Below are 17,428 nucleotides of genomic sequence, written 5' to 3'. Positions count from 1 at the left end.
AGGAAATGTGTTTTTGTTCAGTAAGCAGGAAGAAAATGTCTTCCCACAAAGCCTTGAGATAAGAATCATAAACATGCTTTTTTGAATATTAGATGGTCATACAACCATTGTATCTTGTAACTTTAACCTCCACAGAGTGAAATCAGATATATAAGCATCATACATAGATTCTTAAGAGTTAAGCTGCAAGTGTTACACTTGCAATCTCTCATGTATAGAATCTGATCCTCATTAACGGATAGTTAAGAGTATTCAATGTGATTGTCTAAAGCAGTTGAAAAATGAACCCATTCATTATAATGATTCACTTGGTACCTATTAAGAAAACATCTAGTATTTTAACTTCCCTAAAACTGACCACACATTGTCCTAATTTACTATAAAACAAACAAACAAACAAAAACACACACCCATTCAAGAGACAAGGCATGTTTTCATCAGCTACTCATGTGCTGTAACTGATTTGCTCTCCTACCCACCCAAGTGCGTCCTCAAAGAATGGGGTAAAAGTGTTTGACATAAGCCTTATGGTGGAATCTCTTTGTAGGGCCTTTCATGAAATGGTGATAACGTAAAGAATGCTTCTTCCATGATACTGTGAAGAAAAACCCTACCCACATGCTACTTCAAGAGTGTGGATTAGCTGCTATGACTGTAGGTTCTTTCAGCTCATACTTTAGGTTCCAGTACTATCTTTAGCAGATATCTTCCAACAGAACAAACTTCAAATTCTAAGATACATGAAGTACAAAATATTTGGGTTCAAATGGGCCCCATTTATAGGTGAGAAAATTGAAAGGGGTGAATCGACTTTCTTAACATCATACAAAAACTACTTAAGGGGGACTGGAACTGTCTGAATCCACCTGCTAGGAAGAACCCAAATTTAACTTAAAACGTAAACTGACTGCACATGCCTCTATTTATTTTTATTTGCAAAGACTGTATCCACTTATTCATTTCTCTATCCTCTGTACTAGGTACCATGTCGGTACTTAATAGATGCTCATTAAACGTCTGTTATATTGAACTAAATAAGCAAAAGTATGAAGGTGAAACCTTTTGGAAACTATTGTGATTTTGCACACCTGTCGTCTTGTCTGAGTGTTGATAAGATGGAGTGGAAGCATGTATAATTCCTCTCGCCTTTTATAATCTCTGTCGCGAAGGAAATATAATAGCACTCAAGATTCCTATTACCGCTGTCAGAGGGATGAATAACTCAAAGACCTATAAAGCTTAATGCACAATTAATATCATGCCTCACTTTCGTCATGGGTTCATTGTTCTACATTTTGACTGTCTAGACAGGTATCTCAACTTTGACCTTCTGAGCTAATGAGACTACAAAGGAGAAGATGCACAGAAGAAAGAAAATCAAATTATGGTAAATTTAAAAGCCAAAATGCAATGTCTATTACTATTCTGTCACTCAAAGAACCCAGAAACATCCTTTCTTCCATGCCTCAGAATTGAAACGTAGGCAAGACTGAGCCACTGTATACATCACATAGATATCTCGACAGCAGAGATTTTAAATTAAGGTGTTATTTAACCAAAGCAGCCACTTGGACTTGTCCAGATATGATTGGCTGCCCGTATAATAGTATATGTTCACATGAAGGCACTTTACCTTTCTGACTGTCTAAGGGGCTATTGTGACTCCTGTACAGTTTTCCTTCTATCCTCTTGGTCGAAGGGGTTAAGTCAATGAGTATAGACACATACACAGACATGAACAGACAAACACATACACAGAAACTGAAAAAAGTTTTTAGGAAATATTTATAGTGAGTCGGAAACTATGAACCAAAGTTCGCAGTGAAGAGGCATTTGATTTCTATCTGCTACTACATCAAATCTTGTCTTCTTTTCCTATTCTTAGAAACATCAGAGGACCATGTGCTGAATCAATAACAAAGAATATTATGAAACAATGTTGCAGGGCACACAAAAGAATTCATGTTATCTGAGACTTTAGAGAGGTTTTTAGGTAATTCCATACATATTCAAGAAAGAATCTACATATTCTTCCATGCAAACATGCATACATTTATGCACCCATCATCCATCCATCTGTCTGACCGTCTGTCTGTCCATTCTTCCGTCCGTCCGTCCATCCATCCATCCATCATCCATCCATCCATCCATCCATCCATCCATCCATCCATCCATCCCTCCATACAACATTTTTGACCCTCCACCTGTATGCCAGTCAGGGTGCCAAAGACAAGGAATACAGTGATGAACAAAGTAGAAATGGTCTTTTCCTTCCAGGAAAGGCAGACACACACGGACATAACAAAATCAGGTTGTGAGGTTGATAAACAGGGATTATTGAGGGAATATGTAAGAGATAAGTTCTCTGAAGAGTGATGTTGGTCTAGTACTATGGATGAGGAAGTGTTAGCAAATCAAACAAACAAAACAAGAACATGAAAAGTAGAAATATTTGAGATTTCAAGTTTACTATGTGTTTCAAGTCAAATTAAAAGAGTTTTGAGAAAACATATTTGGGAGATACAAAGAGTTCGGTCCAGGGAAAGGAGAGGAAATGGTGAACAATAATGTGAAAAACGCTACTTTTGGGCTCTGCCACTGAAGCCGGTGTGTGAAGCTCAGGAAGTTTCCTTCCTTCCCTGGGCCTCAATTTCCTCATCTCTCAGCCACAGAGGCTTATTTAGATGACACCTCATATCCTTTCCAGGTCCTGTAGTCTTATGAAATTTCTCATAAACAATGGACCTCTTGAAATATAGCTAGCTTCTAAATAAACCAGAAAGCTGGCAAGCAAAGGATTCAAGTGACCCTCTCGAGTGATTTATTTAGTAATCAAATTCACTAGTTCCACTTGCTTCATTTACAGAGAAAGCTTTCTTTATGAAGGACTAGCTCTCTAAAATTTTTCTTGTTGTTCCAGAACTGTCTTGAGCCACTACTGCGATAGCGAGATGGGGGGTGGGGATGGGAGGAGTGGAAAATAAAAGTTCAGTGAGAAGGAACTCCTAAATTTCCTTCAGAGAAGAGAAAACCCAGAGACAATCATTCAGCGGGGTGGTACTGGGGAAATGAATCTTCTTCAAATGTTTCTTTTCCCCTTTTGAGGCCCCCCACCTCCACTCCCAAATGACAGAGATACCTCTCAGTCTACAACATCCTCTTGAGGGCTTGGACAGAATACCTTGTTAGCATTTGAGCTAAGAGTCTTAGATTTCTCATGTATAGAATAGGGATTGCAAAACCTGCATCATAGCATTGAAGGAACATGGAAATCCATATGTTCATTGCAGTATTATTTATAATAGCAAAGATATGGAAGCAACCTGGATATTCATCAATGGATGAATGGATAAAGAAGAGGTGGTACATATATACAGTGGAATATTACACAGCTATAAAAAAGAATGAAACCTTGCCACCTGCAACAATATGGATGGACCTAGAGGGTATTGTGCTGAGTGGAGTAAGTTAGAGAAGGACAAACATCATATGATTTCAGTTACATGTGGACTCTAAAGAACAAAATAAATGAACAAACAGAACAGAAACAAACTCACAGACAGATACAGAGATGGTTGCCTGATGGAAGAGGAGTTGGGGGGTGAGTGAAAAAGGGGAATGGATTAAGAAGTACAAATTAGTAGTTATAAAATAGTCATGAAGATGTAAAGTAAAGCATGAGGAGTGTCGTCAACAATATTCTAATAAATATGCACGGTGTCAAATGGGGACTAGACTTATCGGGCAGATCACTTCGTAAGGTATATAAATATCTAATCACTCTGTACACCTGAAACTGGTATAATATTGTATGCCAACTGAATTTGAAAAACAGAAAAAAAACTTTTTAAGAAGTAGTTATTTAAAAAAATAATAAAAGGTTTTGGCCAGCTTCCCTTCATGGGGTCTCATCATAGCTATTGGCTGCTACATGACTAACCCTGAGGCCTAATATGGAATCAGGGCACCACATACCAAGATCGTTTCCACACTTCACCTCCCTCCCTTCAGAATGGCTTCTGTGCTAATCATGTTTGCTTTCCTCTTTACATCAAAATGGTGGTTTCTATTCTGGATTTTTATTGTCTGTCGCAGCTTGGAGAAATTCTTATTCTGGTTCTGATCTGGCCTTGGCTATGTTTCAAAGACTCTAAAACCTCTAGTCAAGCTGGCTTCATTCACCTTCTGGCACTGGCATGTGTCCTTCCTCTAGAGGAAAACAGGCTCTCTATCCACCCCTTAAAACAAACTGATAAGAAGGGGAAAAAGTCTCCCTAAACTATATCAGGAGTAAAGTTGGCTAGGCATAAAACAAATTTAAACTCTAATTCTTGTCTGGTAAAATTAGCTCAAATTATTATCTTCAGATTTCTTTTTATCTCCAAAATTAGAAATGGTACTCATTGATGTTATTCTGTAAAAACACTTTAGAGTTTACAATTAAAACAATACTTTTTGCTTCCACAGCACGATTCATCGGGGATTCTCAACGGCCTCTCTACACTGTGTAAACAGCACAGAAGGCACCTCTAGACAGTTGACCGTAAGGGGCCCAGGAAAAGTCCCCATACTCCAATACTTGTCCTAATAATGATATTTTATAGGACTGCATAATTTTTTTTAAGACCTCATTTAATCTCCATCATAACTCTGTGGCACAGTTATTCTCATTATGCAGACATATCAAACTGAGGCTTGGAAAATCAAAGTATGTTTCTCAAGGACCAGGCTAGACAATGATAATATCAGGTCCCTCTGGGACGGAAACTATTAAATTCCTCATATTATCCTATGTTGACACTTTCTTTTCATTCCCTTGTGAAGATTCTGATTAAAATGAAAGGCTAGATAATATTTATTGAACATTTACTATGTGCCAGGCACCCTGCCAAGAACTTTAATTGATTTTAATTACTAACTCTTGACAAATAATTGTATGAAATGTTTACTATGATAATTGCTAATTTACAGATGAGGAAACTCAAGTTTTAAATAATTTCTCAAGAAATCACAAGCAAAATGTGGCCAACATTTCCGCATTTTCAAGAAATTTTTATATATCACTCTTGTAGGCCACGGAGACACAGCTATAAACAAAGTAAACCAAAGATGTCCGCCTTCATGTAGCTTGTAAACTAGTAAGTGGAAACAAACAAAGTACGATACTTAGAATGTCATAGTTTTAAGGACTGTGGAGGGAAAAGGGAGCTATATCTGAGCTCTCCAATAACTGGGAATGCTACTTCTCTCTTTTGGAAGGTCAAGACACTTGTGAGATGCTGATAATGTTATCTCTCTAATACAAGAAAGAACCATGTTCAAGATTGGATGAATGGTATGTTAGTAAGCCTGGCTTAGATGAAGTCCGAACCTTTAGAGTGAAATTGTAGGAGATCACACGGTAAAGATGAGTTGGGGCCATGGCCTCAAAATCAGGTAAAAGGTTTTGGACTTTATTTGGCAAACAAGAAGATTTTTTTTAAAAAAATGGAATAATGTCTTTAAAAGGCTGGTGGATGAAAACAGAAATCTACCATGAAGAAAGTGTTGAAAATACTTTGGCAATTGATCGTGGGACAAGAAAGTGAAAGTGAACACAGGTAACAAGAGTAGAGGAACCATGAAGTTAATAAATGTTTAAGGATCACTTTGTAAATTATATAAATGTCCAACCACTATGCTGCACACCCGAAACTAATATAAAATAATACTGAATGTCAACTGTAATTGAAAAATAGAAGAGAAAAAAGAAAAAAAATAATTCACAGCCGCTCACTTGCATAGACCACTTCTAAGGCCCTAGCAGGGCCCCTGCCTGTGTTAACAAGTGTTGCTAATTCTAAGGACATTTAAGATTAATCACTTCAAAAGAAAATATAAAATTCCATGAAAGAACTTAGATATTTTTTCAAATTCAACAAAAATTTCTGAAAGTTTACATGCCATTGTTGATGAGTTGGCAAAAAGACTTCAATAAACTATAGATAACAAAAACAAATTGCTATCAATAATGGTAAAAATGACAGAATGATCGCATGATAGAAATAACACTAAATTATATTTATTTTTCTCTTTATGCAGCTAAAAATGTAAGAAAATATACCACAGGTATGTGTCAGGAAGTTAAAAACATAAGACTATATTTTTCTGCATTGTGTGACTATAGCTTTTATCAGAATTTTGCATTTTTAATTTGTTTGAATTACTTTCCTCATTCTAAAAATTTACTTTTAAATGTAATTTGTATTCTTAATGCTGTATTTTAAAAAATTGTTGAAGTTTCAGACCCCATAAAACTTGGATCTAGCGATGCAGAGAAATCACAAGTCAGTTGCCTAAGTAACTAGGAAAATGGTAACAGACATGTTTTGAGAGAAAATAAATAAATTTCCATGTTATGCATGTTGGGCTTAGGAGCATGTGGGATCCTGAGGAGATGATCAGTAGGCAGTTGGATTATTAGCCTTTCAACTCAGTAGAGATGGTGAAAAAGATGACGAGAATATGTGTTGTGGGGAAACCACATGGTGTTTATAGTTGAAACAACAGAAGTAGCTAAAGTTTCAAAGATGAGGTTAGAAAGAGAAGAAAAAACTCGCAGGGACAAAAACCTTCCTAGGATTATATCTTACATCACAAATACAGCCAGACCAAATACTTCCAAGAAATTTAGGTTACATCTGAGTTAGCCATGAATGAAATCTGGAAAATTCAGTCAAATATCCAAATTTGTGTCTGCATAGGCAAAAATGAGGCATTTTAGGAACATCTGGATGATTTTTAGTCTCAAGCACCGATGTGTACCGCTGCCTGTCCTTGTAACTAGGCAAAATTAATTCAGAAGATGAATTTCACAAGCTGGTGCAATGGAAATAACATAGGATTTGAAGCTACAGAGAAGAGATCCCTCTTTTTTTTAAGTAATTCTGCTGGCAGGTGGCAAAGACAATGCACTGCGTTCATTAGACTCATTTCCTTTTCCTCCTGGTTTCACAGACAGACTACGTTTGCTGGATTCCCCTGCAGTGAGATGAGCCCATATGACTGATTCTGATCAATGGAATGTGGGTAGAGTGATCTGGGCCAGCCCCTTCCAGCCTGGTCCTACCCAGAGTTTTCCAGGAAACTCATAAGGCTCTCTCTTTCCTATCTGCAGACCTAATGTGAATGATCCTCTGGAAGACTCAGAGTTCATAAGATGTTGGAGCCATCAGATAGAAGGAACCTGGGTCCCTGCATTCCCACTTGGAAGGCCACCTGCCAAATATCCCATCAGACTGTGATCTGAGAAATGATACTTTGTCGTGTGGAAATATTGAACCTCTGTGTAGTTCGTCGCAGAAGTTAGCCCGCACTGACTGCTGAGCAAGTTGCTTAATTTCTTTGAGCCTCACTTTCCTCATGTGTATTATATTTCATGAGGTTCTCATAACGATTGAAATATATAACATTGTCTAAATATACTATATTCTTTGTTGGCTCTCATTCCTTTTTAGCCCGTGTTCACATCTAGATTTGGTCAGGGCTGGCCCACTGAACACCTCCAGAGGGCACTATCCCATTCTAATTGATGAACATATATGTTGACTATATAGGAACCATGTCTGTTGGAGTTGTATAACTTAGCCAAGTCTCGTGAGTTAAAAGAAAAAGCACATTTCCTTCCAAAATGTCCATAACAAAAGAACTCGATATCATCTTTAGTAAAAAGATTAAAGCAACAATGATTTGAAAGGTAGAATAATTTATAGCTTTCCCATCATGGTTTTATAACCTCTTTGTACCATAAAAAGGAGATTTAATCTTTTCCTTAAATTGTTTGCATCTTTTTTCTTATCCTCTGATTAAAAAAAAAAAAAAGAGCATTTAAATGTCTCAGCTGATAGAAGGTAGGCAAAAGAAAATCTCCTGATCAATATTCAGCATTGGCATTTATGTACATTTTACGTTGATTGGGACTTAAACCCCTACCAGCAACTCACACTGCCAAAATCACATTTTCTCTTCAGATGCCTGAGGTTGGAATTGAGTGTGTACCAACTGGAACTGATTGCTTGAAACTTGAACAGTTCGGAGTTTAATTTCTCTAATTTGGGTAAATACTACCTGCCACCAGGCTGTCTTTATTTTCAAGTGTTCGCAGTCACACAGGAGCCAATATTTGAGGCAATGCATAAGGGAGGCATTGCCACAGTGCTGTGATATTCTGGGAGACAGTGGTGAGCCCTCAGAGAGTATGTAAACCCCCAGGAACAAATCGGTAGAAGCAAATGGAAAGGAACGTGCTGTTGGGAGATGGTTCCTCCAGCCATTTACCTTCCATTTACATGAATATCTGAACAGGAACCAAAAAAAATGACAACATTACGAGATTCTGACATCTGGAAATTGTGAGGCGTATAGTTTCTACACTAATTTAACGCATATTCTCACATTACAGTTGTATTTAACAGTTACCCGTGTGTCACTCAAAGAGATGCATTGTATGAGAAGAATTTTGGCAATGCAGAACCTCGTAGCTGGAGCATGAGGTAACAATAAATGAAACACTTTGCACAGACTATCTACTTAGCATTAAATCATAGCCAGCCTCACAGAATGGTAGAACGAGAAGAGGACTTAGAACCAGTTAGTTCTAACGTTTTCCTTTGAAAGACCTTGAGATGGGAAGTGACCTGACGAAAGGCAGAGAGAAATGTGTTAGAAGCAGCTCTATCTGCCTAGTCCAAGATGCATCCCATAATACCATCCTATTTCTTTTAACAATTGCGAATTCTCCTTTTATTGCTGCATTTCCCTTTGGACATGGACCAGACAGAATCTACGCAGAGGGTAATCTCAGGTCAGGGCTCATTCACGTTTCTTATTTGATTAGGTGAATGCCTGGCAGGAGGTGGTTTTTACCTCTCAGCAATCAAAGATGGAAAATGTGTAGCATAGGATCATAGTTTTACATTTTTAAGACAGTTTTACGACCCACGTGCTGTGAATGTTTGTTTAAATAATGGGTGAACGGGTGTACTGTACTAGAAGCCAAGAGACCTGGTTCTGAGAATCAGTTACTAACTAACCAGGTGTCTGTGGGCAAGTCCCAACTTCTCTGGGCTATTTTCTCACCTGAAAAATGAGAAAGAGTAATTCCGAGTATAGCTAGGGTCCTGCGAGATTTAAAATGTCATAGTTAAAATGATTTCATCTTATATCAATTCCACGACACACACTTTTCTAACGTAAAAGCAATAATTAAGGTGTCCCAGCACTAAGCTAGGAGCAGTAGGGAAGAATGAAAGAAGCAAGACCTAGTTGTTGTAGTAAGTGACAGTCCAGTGGGACGAAATAACAGGCTCGTAAAGAGAAGTGCTACATGATTACGTGCCTAGGAGAACACCTTTGGAGCACTTGCCTTGTGTTTGGACAGATTCTAATCAGAACTAAAAAAGGAGAAATTAATTTCACTGAGTATTTATTACCTGTGAGGCACTATTTTAAGCATAACACATGGAAAAACTCATTTAATCTTCATAATTGTACGAAATACATATTATTATCCTCATTATGCATGTAAAGAAACAATGGCAGATAAAGAATAAATAACTAGCTCCAGGTCACACAGCTGGTTGAGCCAGGATTCAAATCCAGAGAATCAGCTTTGGAGTCTACTAAGTTTTTAATCACTCTGCAAAGTTCCTATGAGAAGGAAGGGACAAGGAAACAGAAGGAAGAGGCCCAGACAGCCACCTGGACTGAAGCACTATTATAGTAATAGTAATAGCCATCGAGCTTTGGTCATTTACTTGGTACCACGCACCATGTTCTGTGCTTTACCTGAATTATCTCGTTTAATCCCCACTTAACCATTCATTCAACAAACATTTATCGAGGGCCTAGAATTCAGTAGCCACTTTGTCCAAGGAACTGTGAGGAAAGTTCTGTAATTATTCACATTTAATCGATGAGGGAACTTTAGCTCAGAGATATTATGTAACTCGCCCAAGGTTAAGATCTGACCCTAAAGCCTCAGCCTCTGCTTTAGGTCAAAGGCTTTTTGATGTAAATGCCCTTCATCTACAAGAACAGAACTGTGAGCAGCCCAGGTCTTAAGTAGCATCTTTGGAGGGCAAGTTCTTGATCATATCAGCAAGCACCACCTCTGCTTCACCTATGCCCAATTCCTTGAAGTTACTGAAGTGAGCCTGAGATGAGGTGGGGCCTGAGGTGAGAACAAAAGCTGGAATCTGGGCACAGCAATTGCCCTTCTATTTCTTTTCCATGTTCTCTTTAATTCCCACTGCTTGGCTTTGGTAGGGACAGCTAACAACTTGGAGGTGGGGGGCAGTGAATCGTACAAAAAGGAGCAGGGCAAGAAAACAACTACTGCTTTGTCCCAAATGCCAGTGATGGAATCTCTTAGCTTGCTGTGGGCGGGCACCTGAGCATGAATCAAAGGACAGGGCGTTCAGCTGCGATAGTAAATAGATTTGCCAGGACATCTCAATACCTTCAGCACTGGGATGTTCAATGGTTTCCTATTGCCTGCCATGCACAGTTAGAAAGGCTTCCACGCATGTACATTTTTAAGAGTTCCCTCGGGATAGCTAATTTTATGAAATATCGCTTTGCCGCATATTCTCGCTTTGCTAGCACTCTCAGAAATATCTGAAATAGAGGACAATTGCTCTTAATCTTCTGTTAAGTTAGCATTAGCAAGTATTAAATGTGTCATATGCCTGTAGATATTAGGGATTCTCAGGGGGCTTCAGTGTGTAAAACCCTTCTGTCTCCCTCACAACCATTGATCTGCATTCATTTCATAGAAGGAGGACTGCCACTCTGAAAAGCTGCTGCTGTTTTCACTGTCCCCACCTCTTCGAATTCTCCAGAATGCCAGTGCATGGTCTGAATTTTGAGAGTAACCAGGAATTTCTCCTTAGATCAGGGGTTGGAACCTAAAGAGATGATCAATAATTGCTCATTAAAGTAATCCTCCTCTCCTTTCTAAGGCACTAAGAATTTAATGTTAACCCTTAATAAGATACTTTGCATTTTATTCAAAAGGTCATGGAGAGAGGGTCGATGAAATACGGAAAACTGCTATGAATGGAATTTCAGAATGACATGAAAAGACCTTCCTGGTATTTGTCAAAATACATCATGAAGTGACTGGTGTCTTGGTCTAGATATGGGACTGCCATTGTGTTTTGGGCTACTAGTGGAACGAATGAGCTTAGGTTGACTGCTTTATTTATCATTTTACTTATTTATTAAGAAAATTCAAATCCCCATCCATCATTTCTAACTTGGAGGTGTTTAGAACTTACCAAACCTTGGGCTATGAACGTTCATACTCTCTATCATTTAATTTTCATAACAGACTTGTAAGAGAGATGTAATGTCATCCCAACATCACAGATGAAGAAAACCAAAGCCACAAGAAGTTCAGTAACTTCCTGAAATCATGTGGCTAGTGAATTCAGAGTCAGATCCAATCAGGTCTTTTGCATCTTAAGTCTAATGTTTCCACAGGAGACCCTAGCTGTCTCCCTTAGAAATCAATCATATTCATAGTCATCTTTTCCATTCATCATCATCATCATCGTCGTCATCACCATCACCATCATCTTCATCTTCATCTTCATCCTCAAGTATCATTTATTAACTGCTTACTCTGTATCTGGCAGTGCACTAAGAATATTGCATAAAAAAAGGTACTTTTCCTGTGGGAAAGGTAATTTAATTATCATCTCCATTTTGCAGATTAGGATATTATGACTCTTTTCCATTTCATTATGTAACTATAACTTTATTTTGACATATAAGGACCAATAGACAGCCATTCTTGGTCTATTTCCATATCTTCATAATGTTGGCAGTCATACCAGGTAGATGGCTAGATATTGCTTAAAGATTTCTAGATATAATAAATCTTAGGGCTCCTTTTCCATGCTTTTTAGCATAAACAATTTATCATCTGTCAATTCTCTCTTACTTTTAACCAAATTCTCTCTTGCTATAATAAAAAACCACTTCATCTTGTTTGGCCCCCAGAAATGGCAGAATTTGTCATCCCCCACCTTTCTTTAAATGGTAAACTTCACATGTGTTACTGAGCGACACTTTGGCTCAATAGTAACAGCCCCCAGGCAAATTCAGACTATGAATAAATGTAATAGGAGAAGAAAAGGAAGAAAGTGCCTAGCTTTCCTAATTGGACTGAAAAGCTTTGGGTAATGAATAGAGCATCTTTGTTAGGGTCATTCTCTAGAAATCTGTCGTGTTGCTTTTGCACCAATCAAGAATGTGTGGTCATTTGTTTGCACCTGCTGCAGAAGCTCTGGAATTGCTGATCAGTCTATGATTCTGCCCCTGGCACTCAATAGACTAGAACAGAAAGTTTGCATCTTGGGCTCTCCATGGGAGTATTCATTAGGGCCCTTGGATAAAGTGAAGGATCCAGAATCCTCCTACCAAAACTGCAGGTGTCCATGAGACTCTTGTACTCTTCTCACAGCCTCTCAATGCAGAAGCTGGCAGTATTAGAAATGGTTAAAAGACACAAGTCCCACTCACCAACTGTTCAAGGCCTAATGATCCAATTTAACTCAGTTCAACAAACATGTTTTGGGTTCATATGCTGGGTCATTCACCATATTTGCTTCTGAGAGTAGAGAGATTAACAAGACTTAGCACCTGTTCTCAAGGAGAGAATGCATACACATGTGCACTCACAAAAATGCAAGGGTTGGGAAGGATAAATGTCACAGAAAAGTTAATGTACAACTGTCACACAGTGAAGGAATGATTAACTCTGAGTTTGTGGAGGAGGAATTTGCAAGGGACCTTGAAGAACGGAGAGGATTTCAACAGTCAGAGACAGAGAAAATGTTCTAGGTAGAGAAAACAGCAAGAACTAAATTGTAGAGAAAGAACAGCCTGAGGCACAGTGGGTTGTGTGATTTGGCTGAAACACCCTATACTGAACCGGTAGAGCAGAAATGCAACTAGAGAGAAATATGTATTGAATCTCCTTATTTTTTACTTGAATGTAGAGTTAGGAGTTTGGATTTTATTCTATAGGCAATATAGAAGCCATTAATAGCCAGCATAGAGGGAGATATATAGATATATTTCCAATATACTGGTGTGCTTCCAATATATCTCTACATACTGAGATACAGCAGTAGCGATGTGGCTTCTCAGCCTCTGAATGTTCACGCCAACGACAACTATTTTTCGTGCTGCACAGGACTTCAGATTCTATCCATCAGTAAGGCATTTTGTGGGCAAACAGTTGAAGGTTGGAACTGTGTTTTTTTTTTTTTCCCCTCCCTTAAGGGATCGCGAGAAGAAATTCACATGCTAAAGGGGTGAGTCTGATACATTATTTAAATTAACCACCTATTGGAGTTGATGACAGAGATCAGATGAACACAGTCTTTATCCTTAAAGGATTTTCACTTCAGTAAAGAAAACGGATGTGTAGACAGATATTTACCACCAAGGTTCACAGGGCTATGGTAGAGTGATGGAAAATAGTGCATATTTGCAAAGCACAGAGCATGAGCCCAGTGGAGACAAAATCAGATTTTGCTTGAGGATGGTTCCACAGAGGGGGTGACATTTAACCTTGATCTTGACAAATGAATAATGCCTAGAAAAGATGTCCCAGGCAGAAGGAACAGCTTGTGTGAAGGCTTGCCTGATCTCTGCTCTCAGCAAGCATCAGTAGCACATATCAACCAGCGAATGAATCATGAGCACCCTACCTGCACGTGGTGTACAGAACTGGAGACCCGCTCCACACTTGCTAGCAGTCTCACATTTGGCAACTCACTGAACCAATCCCAGGCTCAGTTTCCAGATTTGAGTTGTTCCTTCCTCTTCTTAACCCTGAGCATTTTTGAAATGGTATATAGAAAGTACTTAACAGAATCCTGATACATAAGGAGAGTTTAATCACATTACTTCTATTGGGATGCATCCCCAGGCATTTGTTCAAAAAAAGAAGGTATTGATTCAATGCCTTGTGTATATAAGGCACTATGAAAATAAGGTAGAAGAAATTGATCCTCAATTAACTTAAAGTCTAGGTGTGGAGATAAGCCACAAACATATTAATCACCAAAAGATCTAAAAAAGAGATTAGGCCAAGGTAGATATAAATTCCCAAATGAATTAAACTGACGGTTATGACTATAGGAAGAAAGTATTATATAAAAGGCGAAAACACTTAAATAAGAGCTTAAATATTTAATAAATATATTTTCATTCTGAGAATTAAATCATTCTCTGCTGAAGAACAGGGACTATCGTTAATAAGATGATGGACTCCCATCCTACCAGGATTGTAGAATGGGGGGGAGTAAAGACTGCATTCCAGAATCAATGCAAAGGAAGAACTCATCAGCATTAATTCCCCTCGAAAATCCATTCAGAACTTTGGGAACCCGTATACCTACAATCCTCAGTTCTATTATACCCAACAAAACCATTTTTTCCCTACAATGTTTTAAGAGATTGTCGCATCTTTGATTGAGCGAAGAAATACTGGGCTTGGCTCTGTACCCCAAAAATGCAAATTGTAAGACACCAGAATGGCACCAAGAGGCAGATGATGGTTACAATGAGAAACCAAGTGGGCCTTAAGACTTGAGATTACAAGAGGGAAGGACAAACTCTAAATCACAGCTACGCTCACTCTAGAATATGCTTGTGGAGTTAAGTCAAGGTGGCATTATTTTCCATTTTTAAATGAAAAATTTCTTTTTTTTTTAACAAATGCTGAATGAATATGGTTGTGTCTATATAAATTACAATGTACACAATGTGTCTATATAAATTATAATGTAGATTCTACAGTATCTCAGTGCAGTGTTATAGAAAGAATACTAGGCTTTGAGTTAGGAAATAAGGGTGTCTTACCAGGAACAAGTAAATTATTTTGGATATATGACCTAACCACTCTGAACTTCAGACTACTCCTCCACAAATCAATGGTTTATGATGAGATATCCAAGCAGACTCTGATCCCTGGTATTCAATGATTTCCTCATATTAATGGAACATTTTCTAGTGATCAAGTCATCGGTTTATGTGCTATATTAGAGCAGTAATAATACTGGGAGTTATATAGAAAATTTTCTTCCCCCAGTATTCTAAGGATATATTTGGGCTCTAATCTCCATGGCTTTAAATTCAATGGCACTGACAAAGAGAAATTCTTGGAAACTCTGAAAGACAGATGTTAGATAACTGACGCCCACAATCATGCCAGAATACAGACAGCTGTTTTAAGAGCACCAGTACACTAACAGTCTATAAAAAGTGATGGTGGGGATCCTATCATTTAATTCACAAAAATTAGGCCCAAGAGGAAGCTATGGGTTTGGGAAACAGCTGTGGTGCGGAGGCTGGAGACTGGAATCCTGAATCCAACATCCAGAATCTGATGGCCTGGTTAGAGCCCCAGCTCTACACACCTAGCTACGCGATACATGACCATTTACTGAACCTCTCTCAGTCTCAGTTTCCTGATCTATAAAATAGAATTAATGATGATAATGATCATGATGGCAATAATGACGAAGGGCTCATATGGTTGTGGCGAGGACTGTATAAAAAGAGGGACATAAATAGTCATTATAGCAATAAGAATTATTAGACGGTTTTAAAGGCGACAATTCCCACAAGTCCTAGCACTCAATAAATGCTCATCGGAAGTTCACAGATTGATGACCTGGCACACAGGCCTGAGAAAAGATGGTCTTCTAAATTCCTTAAACCTAGCAAAATATGTGGACATTAAGCAAAGATAATTTCTAAACAGAAAAGAAAAAAAAGGGTGTGGGAGGAAAATGGAATGATAAATTTCAAACTTCCCTTTAACATGTTTAAATGATGTGCCTCTATATTATGCTGAGTGAAATAAGTCAGACAGAGAAAATAAACACCATATGATTTCACTTATATATGTGGAATCTAAAAAACAAAATAAAGGAACAAAACAAGTAGAAACAAACCCATAGATACAGAGAGCATTTTGATGGTTGCCTGATGAGAGGGGGGGTTGGAGGAAAAGGGAAAGAGATTAAAAAGTACAAATGGGCAGCTAAAGAACAGTCATGGGCATGCGAAGTACAGCACGGGGAGCACATCACTAACACTGTAATAACTGTGTGTGGTGTCAGACGGCTACTAGATTTATCGGGATGGTCACTTGGTAAGTTTTATAAATGTCTAATCACTATGTTGTACACCTGAAAGTATGTCAACTGTATGTCAACTGTATGTCAACTGTAATTGAAAAATAAAAGAAATTACTAAGACAAAAAATAAAAAATAAATGATGTGTCCCTAACCACGATGACAATGACCCTGTTTCTGCCGTTGCTATTTTCAGCAGTCATCACCTGGCTATCTGGAGCGGAGATAGCAGGACAGGAAAAGGGCTTCAGATGGCTTTAGATAAAGGGGCATCGTGTTTGTCAGGACCCCATCTCCACAGCATAGATATCACAATGGCTGTTCTGGTCAGCCCAGACATGAAGTCATTTAGTGATGCCGACAGTGACTTCAGAGAGTTCACACAGAGTTAATTCTGTGTGTAGCACCGTTGGTACTAGACAAAACAAAACAAACAAAACAAAACAAAAACAATAAAATGTAATTTAAAAATTAAAAAATTTAAAAAGAGGTTTTTAGGAATAATTTCTTAAATGATAGATAAAGCGTTCCCCAAATATAACAACATTAGGATATATAACTATATCTCCCAACAAATACCAGAAAGATGGTTTTGGAAAATCATGTCAAAGAGATCGTACACCTTTACATGCGTCTTCGAATCAAAGCCACAGGGGAGCCGTTCCAAGGGCAGCACAGGTGGCCTGCCCCATCTCACCCCACTCCCCTGTTCCCTATCTTCTCCTCCTACACAGCTTTCTCTGCTCCCTATATGCAGCCATGTTACAAAATGAATACAGGCTCGGCACTTCACTTTACTGCACTTCACAGGTACTGTGTTTTTGACACGTTGAAGGTTCGCGGCAACCCTGCATCGAGCAAGTCTATCAGCACCATTTTCCAACACACTCAGATGATGATGAGCATTTTTTAGCAAAAAAGTACTTTTTAATTAAGGTATATACTTTTTTTTTTAGGCACAACACTATTGCACACTGAGTAGATTACAGTATAGTACAAAAATAACTTTGATATGTACTGGGAAACCAAAAAATTCCTGTGATTCGCTTTATTGCAATATTAGCTTTATTGCAATGGTCTGGAACTGAACCCACAATGTCTCTGAGATCTGCCTGCATTCTTCCTTCTCACAGAAAAGGTAAAACAATCCTATGGCATAGACATTGGCACAGTCTAGGTCAAGGGTCAGTGAGCATTTCTCCTAGGGGCCAGATACTAAGTTTTTAGG

The sequence above is a fragment of the Pteropus vampyrus genome, unplaced genomic scaffold (assembly GCF_000151845.1).
Source record: "Pteropus vampyrus isolate Shadow unplaced genomic scaffold, Pvam_2.0 Scaffold59, whole genome shotgun sequence".
NCBI lineage: Eukaryota > Metazoa > Chordata > Mammalia > Chiroptera > Pteropodidae > Pteropus > Pteropus vampyrus.
The sequence above is the reverse complement of the archived record's forward strand: the minus strand, read 5'-3'. Positions refer to the sequence as shown.